The sequence below is a fragment of the Falco cherrug genome, chromosome 11, assembly GCF_023634085.1.
Source record: "Falco cherrug isolate bFalChe1 chromosome 11, bFalChe1.pri, whole genome shotgun sequence".
Classification (NCBI taxonomy): domain Eukaryota; kingdom Metazoa; phylum Chordata; class Aves; order Falconiformes; family Falconidae; genus Falco; species Falco cherrug.
The window spans coordinates 13,814,418-13,834,376 of NC_073707.1; the positions used below are offsets into that span (position 1 = coordinate 13,814,418).

General features: G+C 44.4%; 1 protein-coding gene across 4 annotated transcripts in view; it reads left to right on the forward strand.

The window, feature by feature from the left end:
• Positions 1–1,973: 1,973 nt before the first annotated feature.
• The window catches only part of ACSL3 (acyl-CoA synthetase long chain family member 3), a 53,740-nt gene continuing 35,754 nt past the window's right edge, over positions 1,974–19,959 (forward strand). Inside the window, exon 1 of one of the 4 annotated variants that reach the window (XM_055723516.1) lies at positions 1,974–2,179. The gene's annotated coding sequence lies outside the window, so the exon portion shown is untranslated. Of the gene's footprint in view, positions 2,180–2,566; positions 2,587–10,776; positions 10,882–19,959 lie in introns of those variants that run through there. The other 3 variants (XM_055723514.1, XM_055723515.1, XM_027808817.2) reach the window with 3 other exon arrangements.

Sequence of the window (19,959 nt, forward strand, 5' to 3'; positions counted from 1 at the left end):
AAATCACTTTTGTATTTTTATCCTGAACCTTCCTTGCCTTGAATGAAATGTGGAAGATTGCATGACACAAATCTAGGGCTGCTTTCCTTGTGCTAATATTCACATTGTACTTACTAAGTTTATTCTGCCTCTACCAATGTAAGTAAATCCTCTGGAAGAAAGCCACCTGAATTCCCTCCTGTTGCAGAAATACCTACATTTTCCATCTTTGAAAAATGAGTCTCTTCTCCTTCCAAGTCTGCTTATCCTTTCCCACTTTTTCCACTGAGTGAGAAACTGTTTTAAATATAACCTCTCCATACTCCTACCCGTATTTCAGTTAGCATCACTTTTGCTTGTGTAGTTCATGATCTTTACAGCTCAGATAACTCCTGTAGATAATGTTTTCCTGCTTTTCAGAACTGTCAGTGACTGTCTCTTCTGTTCCAGTTCTAAGCATGTGGAAGCAATTTTTCCAGTAACTGAGGTGACTGACTTGGTTGATCTTTGGATTAGAAATACAAATGTATTTGTAAATATACATTTATAACAGTGTATCTTGTTAATCTGCTTTTAGTAAGAGTGATTATATTCCCTGCCTCTTGAAGACCCTGCAGAGATAACCATAGGTACCAACAATGCTTCTTCCTCTGAAACGTAGTATCTGTGAGGGGAGAGGAGGAAAGACTGTTTGTAGGACACATGGTGTGGTTAGCTGCATAGTTTCTGAATGGTATGTAGGACCTCAGTGCCTGACGATCTGTAGGTACGGGTGTGTTCAGACTGGTGCCCTCAGCGTTGCAGTCCTGCTCTCCTCTTTGTCGTGCTGTGCCGCTCAGATTGCTGGGTTGTTCAGCCCGAAGGGCTGCGTGACAGGAGCACTTTACCTGCAGAACAGAGGAAAACAAGCCTAACCCTTGCGGCAATGGTGGCTGCCACCACTGCAGGCACAACCCGCTGTAATTCAGTCTTCTGGGCTTTGAAACCTTCTTCCCATTTGTTGTTTTTATTTTGCTTATCTTTGGCAGGTGCTCATTTATTTTGTTCTTCAGCATTGTATTAGGCCGCCAGTTAAATTAAAACCTTTAATTTTGGAGGAATATTTTCAGGATCTGGATGAGTCAATACTGATAAAAGATGTCCTCGGTAACTGCTAAATAGGAAGGAACCAAGTCTCAAGCAAAGCAAAGCTTGCTCCAAGTGCCGCCAGCTTTGAAGGCAGTCAGCTGAGATGATCTTCGTTCCATTCTGTCAGCAGAGATCCACGTCACGAACCTCTGCAGCAACCACCGCTAATGACACCTCTATTTACAACCTCAGACTCCGTAAAATCTTGAGGGCAACCTCAAACGCTGAAGCCCTTGCTGCAGCCCTGGATTTTGGGCAGAGGGCCGAGGCAGCCCGGCAGGCGGAGGCCAGCGGGAGGCCAGCGTGCCTCACCAACTCCTCTGAAGGAGCTATAGAAGGTCAACTTTCTACCCAAGTTACTTTGATCTGGAGTTTTGTACCCGTCCCCCCAAAAATATAAAACTTAACATGCACGAGGGCTCCTGCCAGGATCGGGTAACTGCGTATTCCTGCACCCAAGGCAAAATTAACGTTTGACACCACCCACGCGTTTACGCCGTCACCCGTCACTGCGGGAGCTCCTGTCAAAGTAATGAAATTAACGGCGGACCAGAGGTAATTAACAAGGGTTTTAATAGAGATGGATGACACCCCGGTCCGGGCAGGAGGAGACCAGTGCTTGGCAATGGCGGTGCCCCGCCCCACGGCCGCCCCTCGCCTCAGCGCGGCGGGGTAGCGGGGCGGCGGGGCGCGCAGGCGCGGCGAGTCTGACGCGCGGCAGGGAGCCCTCCCGCCCGCCCTCCCTCCCCTCGCCCCGCCCCCCGCCCCGCCCCCTGCCGCGGGTGACCTGTAGTAACCCCTGTCCGGCCGGGCCCGCCTCCCCGCCATTCCTCGGGAGCCCGGCCCCGCGCGCCACCCTGCTCCGGCCAACCAGGAGGCGCCGTGCCGCATACGGAATGAGGGCGCCCGGCGGCGGCGGGCTGCCCAGCCGCGGCTGAGCCCAGCCACTGGCGCGGCGCGGCCGGGCGCGCGCACTCGGGCCGCGGCGGCGGGAGCGGCCGCGCCGGGGCGGGTAGCGGGCGGCCCGCAGCGTGCGGACGCCGGCCGCGGGCGTCCTCTGGGCCGGGGCCCGGTAAGTGCGGGGCGGCGGGGAGGCCGGCGCGGGGGTGGCTGCGTGGCCCTGCGCCCGCCGGCAGCGAGCCCGGCCCCGCCGTGCTGCGGGGCCGCCCGAACAGGCGGCGCCCCGCAGGGGCCTCCTGGGGCCGCGGCCCGGCCCGGGGCGGGCTCCCGCCCCCGCAGGGGCGAGCGCGGGCGCGGCGGCCATCCGGGCCGCGGTGGTGCTGAAGCGGCCCGGCGGGGTGGGAGCCGCCGCCAGAGCCGCCCTGGGCCCGGCCGGCGGCGAGGGGCGGCCGGCTGCGCGGCGTCGAGCACCCAGCGGCGGCCGGCCGGCCTCCACGCCGCTGCGAGGCGGCTGCCGCGTTCGCGGGGCGCCGGGGCGCGGGGGAGCGGCTTGCCGGCTCCTCGGCGCGATCGCGGGCGGTAACGGGCGCTCTTTGCTGCTTTTCTTTGTGTTTCGGCTCTTACGGCCCGGGAGGAGGGGGAAGCGCGATGTAAGGCACCGAGCGGGCCGGGGGCCGCCCCCCCCCCCCCCCCCCCCCCGCAGGTAGCCGCCGCTAGCCGCCGCCGGGCCCCGGCCGCCGCGCCTGGGGTAACGGCCCCGACGGGGGGGCCGGTCCCGGCAGTGCGTTTGCGCGGCCTCGGCGTGCGGCTGGCGGCGGGTGGGTGCGTGTAACGTGAGACCGGCGGAGCGGGCGGGGGCACCGATCCGGATTGACCGGTCGCGTTGTACCGTTGTCTCTCCGGTTTGTGGGGCTGAGGGGCGGCCCCTTGGTGCTGGCTGGCGCGGGGCGGCGGAGGGGCGAGCGTGGAGGGGTCGGTTCGGATCGCTCCGTGAACGGCGTGAGGGGCACCTGGAGAGACCCCGCCGCAATCCTTGCGAAGTGAGCAAACGGTGAACTTCAGGAAGAAATTAAAGTGGTGGCTTGAATAAAAATAGCTTTAAGGTTGTTTGAGCGCTGCTAGGTATATTTTTTTATTTAACTTGTTGAAGAAATAACCCCCACAAAACATGTTATAATTAGGTACGACAACTGGTAGGTACTTTTTTTAAAATGAGAAAATGAGAAGTACTGCATTTTGTTTAGAACTACCAGATCCTAGAACATAGCTTTTTTTCTAGATCCTAGAACATAGGAGGTTTTTTTTTTTGTTTTGTTTTTTGCCTATGAAAAGGGCTTGATAACACCAAGTGTGAAATTTCGATGTTTAAAGAGCCTCACTCTCTAACTTTGATAGTGCTATTACAAATACAGACTCTGTGGAAAAAGAGCAAAACCAACAGTAAATGACTTTGAGTACTTTCAAAAGTCTGTTAAGGGTAAGGGCACGAGTTTTTACTTGGGATGTTTTAGAATATTATGGAGGTCCTAAGGAATATTTGAGTTGACATAAAGCATTTTGAGTTATATTGTTCGAAGTATCGTGTAAAGAAAAAAGCACAAAGTGAAACCAAAATGACTTAATAGGATTTTTGTCCGGTTACATTCTGCTGTAGAAATAATCTTTTTTTAGAGTGGACTCAGCATCTCATTGCACAGATACTCACTATGGCATATGACCTCCCCCCCCCCCCTCCCCCCGGGATAAAAAGTAAAAGTCAGAAATGGTAGATAGGTTATCAGGTCTTAATTATGTCCTAAGAGCAAGATTATCATCTGGGTGCGCTCATAAGACTTAATACTCATAACCATCTGTACCACTGAGAGAGCAAGCACATCTCCTAGTATTTGCTTGCTGCGTGCTTTGAAAAGTTAAGGGAAGACATTGTTAAGCCCGGTAATTCCTCCTCGTCCTGTGGATTTATGCCTCAGGAATGGTTAAGTTGGACATTGTGGCTGAAAGACTTGATTTTCTTTGTAGTTGTTCAGTGTGTTTGTTAGTCCCTAGAAATAGGAGATAGGTCCAGATCTCGCGGTTTGTATTTTCAGTTTTGGTGACTGGCAGACACATTTGAGTGGACCTGCTGATCTATGTGGTCAAAAATTATGAAGCACATAACATGCGCAGCCTGTGGTATGGATCCAGTCCCTGTTGGCTGGTCAAGGAAGCAAGCTTCTTACTAATGGAAACAGAATCCCTTGGAGAAGCAGACCTAATGAATTTATGTTAAAATAGCCTGTTTGATCCTCAGTAGCCTGTCAGCTCAGAAGCCTTTCAGCCTTCTGAAAGTTGTGCCATCCCTAGCTGTCCAGTTCCACTCAAAGTAATCATGAAGATGACAAACCTCAGCCTCAGTAGTATTCTGCATATTTTACAATCTCGTATCTGTTGGTGTACTGCGATATTTTGAGAGAGAGAGCACTTACAGCTGTGGACGATGGTAGGTTGTCCATACCTGTGCATCTGGAGCACTCTGAGGCTTTGACAGAAGCGCTGTTCATGTCCTAAAAAAAAGGTGTCAGGACTGTGGTGTGTTGAATCTTGTTCCTCTTTGCAGAAGTGTTGATGGGTGGTTCCTGTCTTCCCTGCCCCATCTCTCTTGCTTGGAGGATTCTGATTACGCAAGACCACTAAGCAGAGCATGTTGGGCTGAGTATGCTGGTATGTGTAACTTCTCGATTTATGACACTGTTATAAAACCATAATGTCTATGAGAAATAAGTTCTTAAATCCAAGAGATGTGGTTCAGCCTGGAGCCTAAGAAAATCAGAATGGTATTCGCTGGAAAACTGATAGCCTTTGAAGAACTAGAGGAAATGTCTTCACGCTTGACTTAAAGCATGGTGTGCTCTTGCCAAACTAGTGAGCAATTAAGCCATTGATTCCCCCAGCCCACATTTGGTGCTAATGTAGAGCGTTAATTCCTGCTTTTTGTAGACCAGTGAATGGTAAAAATTAGGTCTTCAGTATGATTATGGCTCAAACCAGTGAATTGTCAAGACATCTGGAACAAAGCATAACACAGAGCTCAGGACAAAATGTGAGCGCGCAACGGATAAAGCGTTCTTGTTCAAAGAGATCCAGCTAGGGAGTAAATTTCCAGAAGGTAGTGGTAAGAACTGAATCCTGAATTGTTTAGAAATCTACATTTTCTTTGAAAATACATCTTCCAATGAAAGAGTAACTAAACTAAAACCTGTTCTGACAAAGAAGCTGCTGGTTACTGCCACGGTGACAAAACTGAAGGAATAATGCAGTCCGCTGCGGTGTTACCAGACCTTAAAGACCAAATCCAGGTGGCCTGAATTCCACTCAAGCCCCTTTTCTCAGCCAATGGAGAAATCTAGTTGGTTTTGGAGAGCAATTTGGATAATTTATGTAAGATGCTGAATGGGTACTGCCTGAAAGCCAGCTAATAAGAAATAGGAGACAGAAGGATTTATGTGGAATTTAGGCCATCTGAATATGGCCCTAAGATGCGATTTAGTGCTACTAAGTAAGGTGTATTAACACTAAGACGACTTGGCTTCAATTTCTATCCATTTCATCTGCTGCTGATTACTAAGCAAATTTACCCTTTAAACAGCTATTTAGGGGTGGGGGCTGCCTGGCCCTGTTCCCTGGCAGCAGCAGGGCCTGGGACTGGCCAGGCGGGGGGCAGCCGTGTGCGGAAGGCCCTGGGGGCCATGGTGGGCAGCAAGCTGAGTGCGGGGCAGCCGTGTGCCCTCGGTTACAGGAGCACAGGCAGTAGGTCAAGGGAAGCGATTATCTTCTTCCACTCAGTGCTTGTTAGTTAGACCATATCCAGAATACAGCATCCAGCTGTGCTGCCTGCCCCCCCCCCCCCCCCCGGACAAGAGATGTTGATAAACTATGCTGAGCTCAGTGGAGAGCTACCAAGATGGTGTAGAGGTGTGAGCTTTTGCCATGTGAGGTGAGCAGGGGAACTGTGCCTGTTGTTGAGCCTGGAGAGGAGGCGGCTTGGGGGGCCCTTCCAGCACCGATGGGGAGGCTTTCAAGAGAGTGAAGCCAGGTTCTTGACAATGGTGGGAGGACAAGAGTCAGCAGGTGTGAACTGAAGTTGAAGGGGTCTGTGTCTATAAGGTATTTCTCACCATGAGGTCAGACAGGCAGTGGGACTTCCTACCCAGAGAGGTTTTGCAGTCTCCTTCCCATGTGATTTTCAAAATCCGACTGGATAAAGCCCTGAGAAAGCAGGTATGATCCCATGGGTGCCCCTGCTTCGAGCTGGAGGTTGACCCAGAGGCCCTCTGAGGTCCCAAATTATCCTATGGCTCTGTTTAGTTTCTGCCCACAGAGCAGTTGCAGTGGAAGTTGGTGAGCCAGCTTATTTAGGACTGCATGTGGTCTGGCAGGGCAGGTTTACTCAATATACTTGGAGGATTATAGCAGGCACTCAAGCCAGTCTTAAGCAGCTCTCAAGTGGTGGGACTTCACTTGTTTAATTGTGCAGTTAAGAGTTGGAAGAACTGCTCTTCATCCTGAGATCCTGATCTGTATCAGGGTTTGCCATGTAGTAAGGCCTGAAGGGCTTTCGGAGGTTTCGGTGTTCTGAGATACAGTTTGGGATCTAACGGTTTTGAGGATGTTGAAGGAAATCATCTGGACAATGCCATATATATCATAATTGTACCTCTTGAATGGCTGTTACTAAATCCAGGACTATAGGGGGGGGGAAATGTACATCTCTCTGAAGGAAGCTCAAACCTTAGTATGTTTTACCTTCCAAATCAGTTAGAGAAAAGCTGTTCAAAACTCAAAATGGTTCTATCATCAGCCCGTTTCAAAACTTGCAGCAGTCTTTACTGGTATTCCCTTAGGAGGGAATTACTCGAGTGAGCCTGCAGCTTGTGGGAAGTCATGGGGCTGGCTTGGTGTCTGTAATCCGGGAGGAGGAAGAGGAGGTGGCAGCGATTTGTCAACACGTGTGTTGGGAAGTCTTTTCCCTTGGCATTTGTGAGTCTTGTTAATTACGGAGGTGTGTGAGTTAGTTACAGCATCTGAAGTGGGACAAGCTGGCTTCTTAGTTTTCTAAGTTTCCTGAAAAGCAGGGAAGATAGGATTATTGCAAATTACCGACTTGCAGTTTTTCACTGTTGATAGTGGAAAACAGCAATAACAAGCTGCAAGCCTTTTCCAATTTCACTTACAATTGGAAGCCTAGTGCTGTGGGTATCATCCTTATCCTGAGTGCTTGTATCTACAAGGGGAAACCAGTATGAGACCTGGAAGGGGGAAATATATAATGAACGTTAGAAGTGACTTGGTGAAGATTAAGCACCAGAATAGAAGTAGTACTGCTCTGCCAGATCCAGTTCCCCATCTATTTGCTGTGTGACGTTACTGTCTGTGTAGAGCAGTCCTGTGATAAACTCGTAAGGGTGCTGTGAACTGAAAACCATAAAATCAGGTTTTCTGCGTCTTTGTAGGAAAGACTTTTCTGCCTTTCCCTTACTGCTGGCCAGGACAGCGTACGGAGTGTGCCTCATTTTGTTTAGATTGACTACATGTGAGAAACCTTGACCATCTGCAGGATGGTTTTGCATGGGTCTGGGTTCTTTGCTTCTTGACCAGAAGACTTCAGAGCAATTAGTGCAGTGTTATACATCAGTGTGCGTGGTGACATAAGCTGCGACGTACAGTATGATTTCTACCAACCAAAGTTTTAAGACAGTATCTGATGTGGTCTGTGAAACAGTGGAGCATGATCAGTGGTTGTTCCACCAAACTATTACCAAAATCAAAGTTTATTGGATCATTCTGTGAAAACCTATGAAAAATGTGGAAGGAGGAGCATCGGTGGTTAGTTTTTAAAAGTTAGATGTGTATGTAATTTGTGTTTAGTAAAGAGGGTGTCTGTCTAGTTTGTGTTTTAAGTATGTGGGTATGGAGAAAGGCAGAAGGGAACAGGAAGAGCAGGAGTTGATGGCTTTGCAGGAGGATTTAAGTGGTTGTGTGGAGCGATGTGTCTGCAGATTTTATATGTTTGGTGAGTGTTGAAGAGTAGAGAGGTAAGGTGCCAGGTATAGGAGGGAGACTGGTCCCAGTAATGTTCAGGCAGGCCCTGACTATGTGACAGAATGTGTGTTCAGTATGTTCCGCAGCAATGAGGTCACAAACAACTTGGAAAGTTCTGTCACCGGGGCTTGTCAGTCATTTATAGCTGCAGTTAGGTTGATCTGATGGAGTACTGCTGTACTGTATTGTTTCAGGGAAGCTGTGAATAGAAAATGATTTTTCCTAATGAACAGCTTTGAGTTGTCTAGAAAATATTTTACAGTTCTGCAGTGCTGATAACTGTGTACATTTTATTTCTTTTTTCCCCCCGCATTGTGGGGGCCGGGGAGGAGATGCTTATGGAGATTTTTATCTAGTTCTCTTACAACCTGCACAAATAGCCTAACCTGATAACATCCAGTACTTTCAAGAACAAGGTACAAATCTACTTCCTAGTCAAGCATGGCAGGGCTGTGTCGTGTGTGGCTGTCCTAGCCACAAAGCCAAGGCTGTTAGTGGGTGCTGGTAGGTGGTGTGAGGGTTTTTGATCAGGCATGCTAACTAAAGTAGACATTCATAAAGAAACTTGTGACAAATTTTGTTTTAAAAAAATCATTTACCAATAAAATAAGTTTTATTAAAAAAAAAAAAGATACAATGCTCTGTCAACATCCTGTGTTACACATTCATTTATGCAGTTCTGGTCAGGTCCAGGGAGTGAAAGAACAGAGATCTGCTAGCCTGACTTTTCTTCTATACTCTGTACATCTAAGATAACGATAGTCTGAGTACAGTGGTTGAAATTGTATGTATTTTAATTATGTTACTAACTTAATCTTTCGTGATTCTTTTGGGGATTTTTTTTTAAATGCAAGATGTGATTCTTCGGGTTTTGAAATGTTAGTGGCTTGTGAAACATGAAATATTTTGTTTATATTCTTCTAGAAATATTTAATAGTTTATTTTGAACTTCCAGCTTGTCAGTTTGTATTAATCTAATCTGACCATCTGTATAATGCATGCAAAATAATTTTGCTGGAGAATATTCACAAAATTCCTGGAAATGCTGTTGGTACTATGGTACCTTTCTTTTTAAGAAATGTTCTTATTATAAAAACCTAGCATTGAAGGCTCTACCCAGCCAGGTGCTTCAATAATTTGGTCAAATTTACATAATCGGAGTGTAAGGTTGTGTTTGTTTTCCCTGAATAGAAATACAGGATTCCCTTCTGCCAAAAATCCCATCTATCTGTAATACTTGTATACTGATTCTGAACTATTGACTTGAATTATCTCCTGTGAGGACTTAGTTACCTCTTCACCTTCATCCCCTCCAGTCCATATCTGTGGGCACTGGATGTTGTCCTCTGGTTTTCAACACCTGCATTTGTAAGTTTTGGTTTTAAGGGTGACACATAAGGACTTGGATCTGAGGACCACGCTCCTTTAACGCTTCTTCACATAGAATGAAATGGCCTCTAACTTAATGAGTCCTTGTTTTGTGTTTGTTTCATGTTATGCAATTGTTGGGCATGTTCATAACTGATCCTGTCTTGCTTTGCTTACAAAAAAGAGAGAATAATAAAAAGAGAAAAAAACATTACTCATTCTAGTGTGATGGAGGAGAGAGGTTGTCCTGATACTCTTCTAACTAAGGTTAGAAAACAGGTTGATAACTCAAACGAGCAGGGTAGGCATCCTTGTGCCACGCTTAAATAAATTCCGGTGCTGGATTTTGAACAAGGGAGCCATTTCCCCAAGCAGTGGAGATGTAAAACCTACATAAAGCAAATCTTTAGGAAAACACTGCATTTGAAATACATTTTTTTCCTTTGCTGTTTCTTTTTTTTGGGGTAATATTGTATTCCCCGCTGTCCCTAGAATTTCAGAGCAGCCAAGAGAAATAAAAACCTTTATAAAGTGGTTTGCAGTAAAACAGCCTGCTTGCTAGTCTTTCTGTAACTTAAGCTTTTGAGTGATTCCTCATGGGTCACCCGTCATTTTTTGAGCGCAAAGAAAGAGTGCTATCTGCCCATAAATACATGGGGGAACGAGGTGGAAGCAGCAACAGCTGAAACCTGCTTCTGTGGTAGCCTTCCTTGGACCTCATAAAGCGCCTAATTCAGGAACTGTTTTTGGCCAGCTTTGATGCTGCAGAGAACAGGACTGTGTATCTGTGACAAAAGTGGAGACGTTCCTAAGTAGCTTCCAGGTGACGTTCCTTTTGGGAACTTGGCATTTATGGTGTCATGCTTGTATCCATAGGAGACATTTGCTTAAGTCCTGTTTCTACTGATTGACTTATGTGTGCAGCATTCCTAGTGTCTTATAAATTGGTTTGGTTTAGTTTGAGCCTTTCTGAAATCTAGAGTTAAGTAAGCCAAGTAATTTTTTGACATTAGATTCTGAAAAATACTAGGAAAGGCAATTTCTGTGCATTGCAGTATAGTTGGGATGTATGTTCAAATATAAATAATCTTAGAGTATTTATGTTATACAGCTTTAGGAGTCTAGAATAATCATCTAGACCTGTGTGTTTAGGAAGTGGGATTTCACAGATACTAATGTAGGCACTGTAAGAAACAAAGACAATGCTTTTGACAAGAGATTTATAACTTTTGGTAGAGGTAGGATTACTAAAAGTGGACTTAAAAATTGCATATTCACAGAACTTTGAGTGAATTTCATTTCTCCTTTTCTGTTTGTGCTCAGGAAAAGCGCCACAAGTTATCTTCTGCATATATATATAGTTGCTGGGGTGAAGTACTGCTTTCGGTATGTCTCGCTTAGTCCTTGCGGAGAGGTTCACTTCATGAGGTATGAAAAACCCATTGAGTCTTGTGCAAGGGTTGGCTTGAGGCAATGCTTCCTGGGTCTGGGACTTCTACAAATCGTGTTCATGTTGCTTCTCTGCTGTGTGGCTTGCAGGGGGGATCTCCTCATTATATTGAAAGTGAATGTTAACAAAGCACAGTGTGAAGCACGCATGTGAGCTTGGGAGTGTTAATCTTTCCCTGAGAAGGCAGTGGTCCCCTCTGAGGGAATTGTAACTTCTGCGGCTGGCTGGAGGGAGAGGGTTTGCTCCTGTTCTGGAGATGCGGTCACCCCAGTGGAAAGTTGCAGGGGGTTTGTGGTGGTGGTGGTAGAGAAAAGCAGATGCTACCCTGGGAGCTTGTTCATCAAACTTTTTTTTTTAGTAAATCCTGGTAGATGATTGGACACGGTGGTGTTTAAAAAACTAACAAACCCAAACACACCAAACCCCAAGCAATTAGAACCTGAAAATGTATTTATCCTTCAAAATAGAAAGTGTATTGACAGAAAGTGTATTGAAAGAGCTGTTGACAGATTAATTGGTGATATATCCCGCTCTATCAGTTTGATAGCTTTCATCAAGCTGTGGATGTCTTTATTATTTTGAAATGTATTGTAAAATTCCCCTGGAGAGTGTTGCTCGTCTGGCTGATGTTTTTCTTGTGAGGAACTTCTCTAAAAACTTGGAATAAATACTTTACTTTTTCTTTTGAAGCCTGTATCATAATTTTTGTTTTCTCAGATTTGTGTTGTTGCTTGAGTGTATTCGTTTGCCACTTGCTCTTTAAAGAGGTTCCAGCTTAAAGTTGTCCCTAACAAAAGCACATCAAGTAAAGAAGAAATGTTGCAGAAAGAAGGTGAAGACAATATAAATACATGGGCTTACCAGATTTTGGAGCTGGCCCCCTGGTAATTTAAAAAAATGAATATAGGATAATGGGTAATAAATTTTTACTGTCACGCTACATGAACTCTTAATTAATCTAAAAGTAAATGTGAATTTGTATGCATGTATAGCCTCTGCTAGAGAAAAAAACCCAGAAGCACCTTTACTGCTAAAAAATTTCTGCTGTTGTTACATAAGTTTTTTGTTCTGATGTGCCGAATGCGTAACTAGAATACAGCACACAACCAGACAGTATATGGCAGCAGAATGTCTACTACTGTTTTGATTTCGAAGAAACAAACAAGCCAGACCTGTTCACTCCTTAGCATTTCAGATTTCCCAGAATTTACAAAACTGATTTGAGGCTGTGTTTTGTGGTAGAAAATGTCATATCAAGCCATGGTCCTTCCTTGCATTCAAGTGGAAAGCAGAGTCTGCCTCCCAGTGGAGGTACTTGGGAGGATTGTCTTGAACAATTGGAAAATGATAGGAGTTTGGAGAGTGATAAACTGACAGCAGTAACTGCGCTGTTACTCCATTTTTCCAGTAGCCAAAGGCTGAGGGTAATGATGGAACCTCTAGTTTATTTTTATGCAGTCATTTTTCATACTGTGTGTGGAGCAGTATTGGTTTATTTTGTATCTGTGGTTTAAAAATCTAGCGGTATACTTGGGAAACTGGTGTTTTTGTCTCTGACAGTTAATTTGCAGATACCAAAGTTACTCAGAGGTCTTCTCCAGTAGTAAGGTACTTTATCCATTGACACAATTGTGAAAACATTTAGTTTAGTTTGGCATTAAATAAATCTCTTAAATGCTCTAATAAGTGCTTATGAGAAGGAATAGAAGCAGTGTATTGGCAGTATCTGATAAATCAAAGTGCCTGAAACGAGAAAGGCACTTGTTTGCCATGAAGCAGTATTGTGTAGTGGGAGGAAAAGGAGACAAAAGATGTAGGAGCACTGGATTATGTTCCTGGCATAGCTGGTACTTTGTTGAGTGACTTTGAATAAATGTTTTTATCACGCCATGTTCTTGTCCGTATTAGTAGTAACAGTGATGTTAACTTCTTGGGAAGTGCTTTTGAGTTTGCTGACAGTAATTATTACTCTTATTAATGGAAGATGTATTAATTCATTAAATATTTAATCTGTCTTGTATAAGTTAATTTTTAAACTTAAGGAAAATAAATTTTAGAATGTTTTTAATAGGAAAATTCCTAAGATGCAGAGTTGCAATGGGGTTCGCATTTTCAGCTGATTTTGTTGTCTTGGAAGGGTATTTGTGTTGTAGGTAACAGTAGCTTTAAGGAGTGCCTGTTAAATGTCGCTCCTGAATTAGTGCTGAATCCGTTTTGATTTAGTTTTACTTCCCTTTACCTGTAACAGAGGTTTAAACTTCAGTTTGTAGCCCTTGCATTCAGACTGTGTATTGGAAGTCCCATAGTTTTTAGGAAAATAAAGCTGGCTGGCTGCTTTGCGATTGTCACTTTAGCTTTCAGGTCCTCATGCATATTACTGTCCTTTTGTTGAAAGCAGAGGATACATTTACAGGTGGGAGCCTCTCACTCTCCTGCAAGGTGCAGTGATATTTCATACAAGTGGGGCATGGAGGTACCTAGAAGAGGTTGATGGCAAATGGATGTTTTGAATACCCACTTACCATTACCTTTTTATCAATAACTGGATATACCAAGGATCCATTTAAGAGGAGGTGCAGTCTTTGCCCTCAGGAAGTGTCAGCTGCTTCTGTCTAATTTATTTCTGTGCTACCATCTTTGTCTCCCCGTTGTCTGTCACCACGAGGTGTGATTCCTTGCCTCTTGGTGTAAATGGGCCTACTAAGAGGAAAAGAAAATAATAATGTTTTGCAAACCTTTCTAGATAACTAAACCAAGAGAAATAGTTTTATTAATATAGTAGAAAGTTTCTCTTTAGGGTAAATGACTTCTTTGGTTCACGTAATTCCTACCCTTAGAGTATGTTGATGTCTGACAAGTACATAATAATGTTTTTGTCCTAATAACACGCTTTATGGCTCCCTTCGAAGGAAATAGGGGTATCATTTTATAAACATAGCATTGAGATGTGAAGGACATAAATTAAACCCCTTTGTATTTATAGGAATTCTTAATAGCCCACACCCAAAGTTTAAAGGTATTCAGGCTGTAGCACTTGAAACCACCAAGGGTGAGCTCCAAAAAAAGTACGTAATGAGATCATTAGTAGTGAGAGCAGAAGGTTAATCCTCCAGACCACAGCTCTTCTCTGATCTCACAGTACCAGTGAGGACCAAGTCACAAAGCGTTTTGCCTGTGGGTCTGTGCTGGTCTTCCTTCTCCTGCAGTGAGTGGAGGTTTGACTTGGAGCATGACTGCCAGGCGCCTTCCCTCTCCTCCTCCAGCTGTGTGTTCCCCCTTCGGGCTGGCATTAACGTCTGTCTATTCATGGTTACCCAGTTTGAGATGGCGGAAGAATAACTTCTTTTGTAGTGCTAATTTTCTGTTGATTTAGCTGCCTGCAGTGACTCACCCTAGGCTCAAGTAAGTTCCAAAGTTGATACAAATGAAAATCCACCCTTCTGCCCCGAGAAGGAGAGGGTTTAAACTGGATCAGCAAGCTAATCTGATTCCTTTCTAGCCACACAGGCACTTGTGTGTTGGTACAATGGAGGGAAAGAGCTGGATTACATTTTGGAGATGAACAGTCTGTTTTTATTAGCAGCCCAGCGTTAAATCTGCTTGAGCCAAACCAAAACCATACCCTTCGGCTGGGGACTTCATGAGCAGCCTTGCCTGCCCCAGCAGCCTCTGGGATGCTGATCTGCGGAACCGGGGCGCTCCAGGTCGTGATCAGTCTTTCCTGACGGTCTGTGTGTGCCCTTGTGCACTTTTTGGAAACACTTGTGCACAGAAGCTCCCGAGGTGCCATCAGGGCTGGAGTTCAGTTGTGGGTTTCATTACGTGGGAGCCTTGTGGGGGGGTGAGCGGTGGGAGCGGGAGTGCGGCGGTGGCCCTGGCAGCCCCCCCCACCGCTGCAGAGCGGCTGGGGGTGTTGGAGGAGCCCGAGAGTTCACCCAGGGTTGTTGGAGAGCTGGGTCACAGCTGGGGGCTGCAGGGCAGTATGAACAAGGTAGCTCGGAATTACCCTAGGTGTGCTTGCCTAGGTAGTTATTCTCCCCACGTCCTGAAAATCTGTGTCCTTTTGAGAGAAAAGCCTCCCACTATGCCCTGTTCTGTGGAAGCGAGCAGCAGTTTGCAACATGGGTAGCAGCGAGGAGGGGGGAGTCCAGGGAGAGACCGGTTATCTCGTGTTCAGCCCTTGGAGTGAGGAATCAAGGACTGGAGAGGATGTGGGAATTAATTTCATTGTGGTCTGCCTGCTTGAAAATGTTTAGTGAAGGCCTCCGGTGGAGTATAGGTCAGGCTGTTACAGCTATGCAGTCCTGTTCTTCTAGATCTTTCTTTAGCAAAGGCTGTTTAATAAACTATAACAAGCCCTGCGTGGTCAGGTGGAGCTGCTGAGGACGGTTGGGCTGCTAGGTTTGTTTCCAATGGGTGGTGGTAAACCACAGCATTCGTGCACCAAATGTTATTTCTTTTTTTCCCCTCCCTGTTGCAGGCAGATGTCCTTTTGGGCAGAGCTGCGGATCTGTTCCCAGCTTGACTCAGCAGAGGCAGTCCATTTTGGAGCAGGACTGCTTCGTGGAGTGTGTTGTGGATGTTGGAGAGGTGTGGGGAAGGGCTCCCTTGCTCCAGAAGTGATGCTGAGACCCAGGCAGCAGCCTGGCAAAGGGTGGCATGAAGGGGTAGGGAGCCTGGAAGATAATCATCCAGGGGACAAGGATGGTGTTTGCACTTGTGTGGAAACTCCTGGGCCTTGGAGAGACAGGACCACCAGGATGGGCTGGAGGGGAGCTGGGCCCTGGCGAGCAGCACTGGGGAAGGTGGTGGGGAGGGGAGGCGTGCTGCGGTGAGCTGTGGGGGCAGCTGAAGTGGGTCCTTGTGCCTGCTTAGCTGTTGCTTCACATTTGGGAAAATGTGCTGAGCACTCCTCTAGGGACCCGAGACATCAGTTTCCACTGTTCTCTAGGGCTGGTTGGGATTTCTGTCCTCTCTGGTTCAAATGTGTGAAAACACTTGTGCTGTAGCTGTGAGGAACATCTGTTTTCAAATACAGCTGTCTCTTAAATCCGTATTGCAAAACGGATCTTCTGCTTAGATGGGTATATGTTTAGGATTCTTTCATCAGCACCGTTCATTACCTCAGGCTCTACCTTTACCTCACCTCATAGTTGGGGGAGTTTCCTTGTGAAGCCTAGGCTATTGCTTCTGTGTACATTTGGTTTTCTTTTTCTATTTTTTATATAGATGAGTACATGAGTATTTATAAATGAATAATAGTAATTCGGGTTTTTTGAGATTTTTTTTTTTTTGTGAAAGAAGAGCTCACTTGCTGAGTGCTAGCAAATAAATGTTTTTACTGGCAGCTTTGACAGCAAATTCCAGATGTAGTAAGAAACCTGCTTCCAAGGGCTGTTAATGTTGCTTTTTAAGTCCTGGTGTAAACTAGTAGAGGCTAATTTCTGATCTAGTTAAAATTCTGTGTTATGGTCTTTATTATATTGTCTTGAGTACTTGGATTGTTGGTTTTTATAATGAAGATACTAGGCAATACACAAAGATACCAAGTTACTTTGTCTGAGAAAGGCTAACCCTGTAAATAACCTTTTTATCCTTTCTGTGAATGTCAACAAATCAGTTTCTTTTTGCAGGGTTTGCTGCTAAGTCCAGTGTGTGTTCCTGCAGCTGGAAGTTGTTGACAGAAATGTGTGGGTTTTTGCAAGGGTATGTTGGAATCTCTGGGTCTTAGTTTGATTTTTATTAAATTAGTATGTGTGAAATTGTGAAAGTAAGTAATGGGGCAGTGAGCACCCTGGGTACTTACCTCAAGCAGCAAATAGTCCATGCACTGAAACTTCTCTGGAAAAGATTATCAGCATGAGAACTGCATAGCTGTTTAAATAATAACCTCTCAGACAGCTAATAGGTACAAACGGTTACATTTGCTGCGTTTTTTAAATGTGAATTGTTAGTGCGTTTTTTTAAGTATGACTTTTTTTCTGCAAGGAGCATTAAATAAAACCTTGATGTATCATAGAGCAAGGTCAATAAATGTAACTGTTACTGTCTCATGTAGTCTTTTAGTAAAGTGTCCAGGAATATTTCGTACTCTGCAGAAATGTATTTTCTGCATAGCTAGATACATGAAGATAGGTACGTGTTTTTCACCCCAAATGGTAGAACTGGAAGGCACTGGGGAGTCCAGGAATGTCAGGAAGGCAAGTAGCATGAGCTGCTGAATTTGACTAATGCTTTCCAGCTACGTTGGTTATACTGGATGTAAGTATGAGCCATAACTTGAACTTTGTTGTGTGTTACAGTTGGCTTTATTTTAACTTAGATGTAGTGGGCCTAGACTCTGTGAGGTGACACAGTGCAGTATTAGATGACCAACAGGTTTTATTTATTTTAAAAGGCAAGTGAAAGAACGGAGGGAGTGTTTTATAATTGACATATTTAATGGGGATTTTCCATTTTTAGATTTCACGCAGTTGCCTGTGACAGGTCTTGTTGAGTAAACCTAGACAGGAACATCTTGTATCGGCTGTTGTACCTGTACTTGCTGCGATGAGAAGTTGCATAAGGTTTCTTCTTCTTGTTAATTCATGCTTTTATTGTAGTGTAATTATTATAAGCAGGTCAATTAGTAAACACATTCCTTCAAGGATTTTTTTTCTCCTCATTTAACAAAAGTTTTCTTCTAAAACTAAAGGTTTATAACAGTATTAGTGTGTCAGGCCAAATCACTGATTATGTATTAAGCAGGATCAGTCCTGAAAACTGCCGGTTTATTTTTCCAGACTCATGAATGAGTGTGCTGGTTGCTTCTTCCCTTTGCTGTTGAAAGAAGTGTGTACCTTTTTACTTGTGGTCTTACTCTTTCCCATTTGGTGACACTTCATGAAACACAATTACATGTAAACTGAACAGCTATTAATGTGTGTGCAGAAAGGTTCACTTGCACAGTTTTTCTCTAAGTTATATTCTTGCATATATTAGCAGCGTTCTCCTCCAGGATTTAACCTGCCAACCTTTCCTGCATCACTAGTCAGGGTTTGAGCACTGATTCCTCAAAAGCCCCAGCAGGATTATGTGAAAGCAGAATGGATGTGTGTTCTATAAGAACCTGAGTGTTTACAGCTAATCTGTAGACCGAACCACTAAATTAAAATACTTTCACGTGTCACATGTTTTTATTTGTCAGGGACTAAGCAGGGGTTACCTAACAACAAAATTCCAGTATTGTTAAAGGCAGTGGACTTTTCTCACAATGTCATAGTCTGTCTAATACTTAAGAAAATTGCTTAGAATCCTGTTGTCCTCTGCTTTCCATTCCCTGGGCCAAAATGTTGGGTTTACTTACCCTTTTTTTATGGTAACAAGCAGTCATATGCTTCCAAAATAGATGAGGTGCCCACAAATTATATTTCAATGAAATTTTAAAGCCCCAGTGTAGTATTTCACTAAGGCTTTCAGAGTTGTGTGTGTGTGTGTGTGTTTGGTTTTTTTTTTTTTTTTGTCTGGTACTTTTTTAAAAAGCAGAATATTAAAGAGCAAACAGTGCATCCCTTTCAAATTTGATGTGACCTTGAAAATTTCTGTATAACTTCTCAGGAAAGAGGTGGAGCCTTTACATTGCCACCAAGGAACTTTCTTTGTGTCCTGGCTCAGTCCTCTTTAGAACCATACAAAGATATTGGAATTTACCTTTCTAATGAGGATGCTGGAATATGTATTTCTTGCTTTTATAAAAAGGGACTGCATTTTTTACATCCCGATTACAATTGTAATTGCAATTACTTACAAGCATAGGTGCTTTGCAAATATCATGGTGTGAATTGCCAAATTCTTAGACATTAGCACAGGAATACTCTGTCTTGCTAAAGTTTGCTACCTGCTAATTATAAGATTTTAAAGAAAGAAAAGTGGAATCTTATTTGGCCCTTAAGGCAAAAAACCACATTTACAAAAAAATACTTTTTTATCCTTAAAAAAAACACATTTGAAGAGAAAAAAATATCTCTTAACTGTTAATTTTTAAAAGAAACGTTGAAATAGATGACTTGTAATAGCCTCACTTTGCTGAAGGAGAAAGTGAAATAATTAGCAGTTTACTCAGGGTAACGGGTTGTACATCCAAGTTCTAGAGCTGGATGCCTGCTTTTCTGAACCAGAATGACGTTGCAAAATACTTCCCCTTCGTCTGTTCTGTTGGAGTGTTCTTAGACCCTTGCTTGTGATGCAGCCTTTATGCAATGGTGGGCATAGCACAACTGGTAATTAGCAAGTATTTCCAGGTTTGGGGGCTATGTGCAAGGCTTCAGGTGAGCCAGAAGAGGGAGCGTGGTGTGAGACCTTAACGTGGTTATTTTGGAAATAGTGGGAAAGGTTCCTTTCTCCTTCTGAGGTAGGAATAAAGCTGTTGGGGTAACTGCAAAATCAAATGGGAAGTTGCTATTCTAGAAGGGCTCAGTGCATCGCTAACCAAGGAAAGTTTTGAAACCCAGAGAGAATATTTTTTGGACAGGCTCAGCTGTTTGTCAGACAGGGAAAACAATTTTTCCAAAAGGTATTAGATCAGTTGCCTTAATTTCTGCTTGTAGCAGTATTTGGTTAGATTCTGTTTCTACTTTGTAGGCACAGAGAAGTTCACCAGCTTTTTCAGGAGAAAAAAATGTGCCCTCCCTGAACTGGGCCAGACAAAATTAAAGTAGATTGTATAACTTCTTGAAAATGAGTATACTTGTTGCATGAACACTGGGTTCACCTTTAAAACACCATGTTCTATGCTGCTATCAACAAGAGCATATTTTTTCTGGAGTGCAGTAGTGTATTGGCTGGCACATGTTTATTTCCGTTAAGTATCCTTCAGTGACAGCCTAAGAACATAAGTCTCCTCAAATGATTAACGAATTTTCCCTTTAGCCTATTTAAGTTTTTTTATGTCATTGCTTTTTGTCTTTGATCTGAAAATTAAAATACATACACTTCATTATTTTTTTTAGGTGTTAAATCCCTTGCCCCCACGGCCTCCCCCCCCCCCCCCCCAGCTGCTTGATCCAGCAAGTCCTACC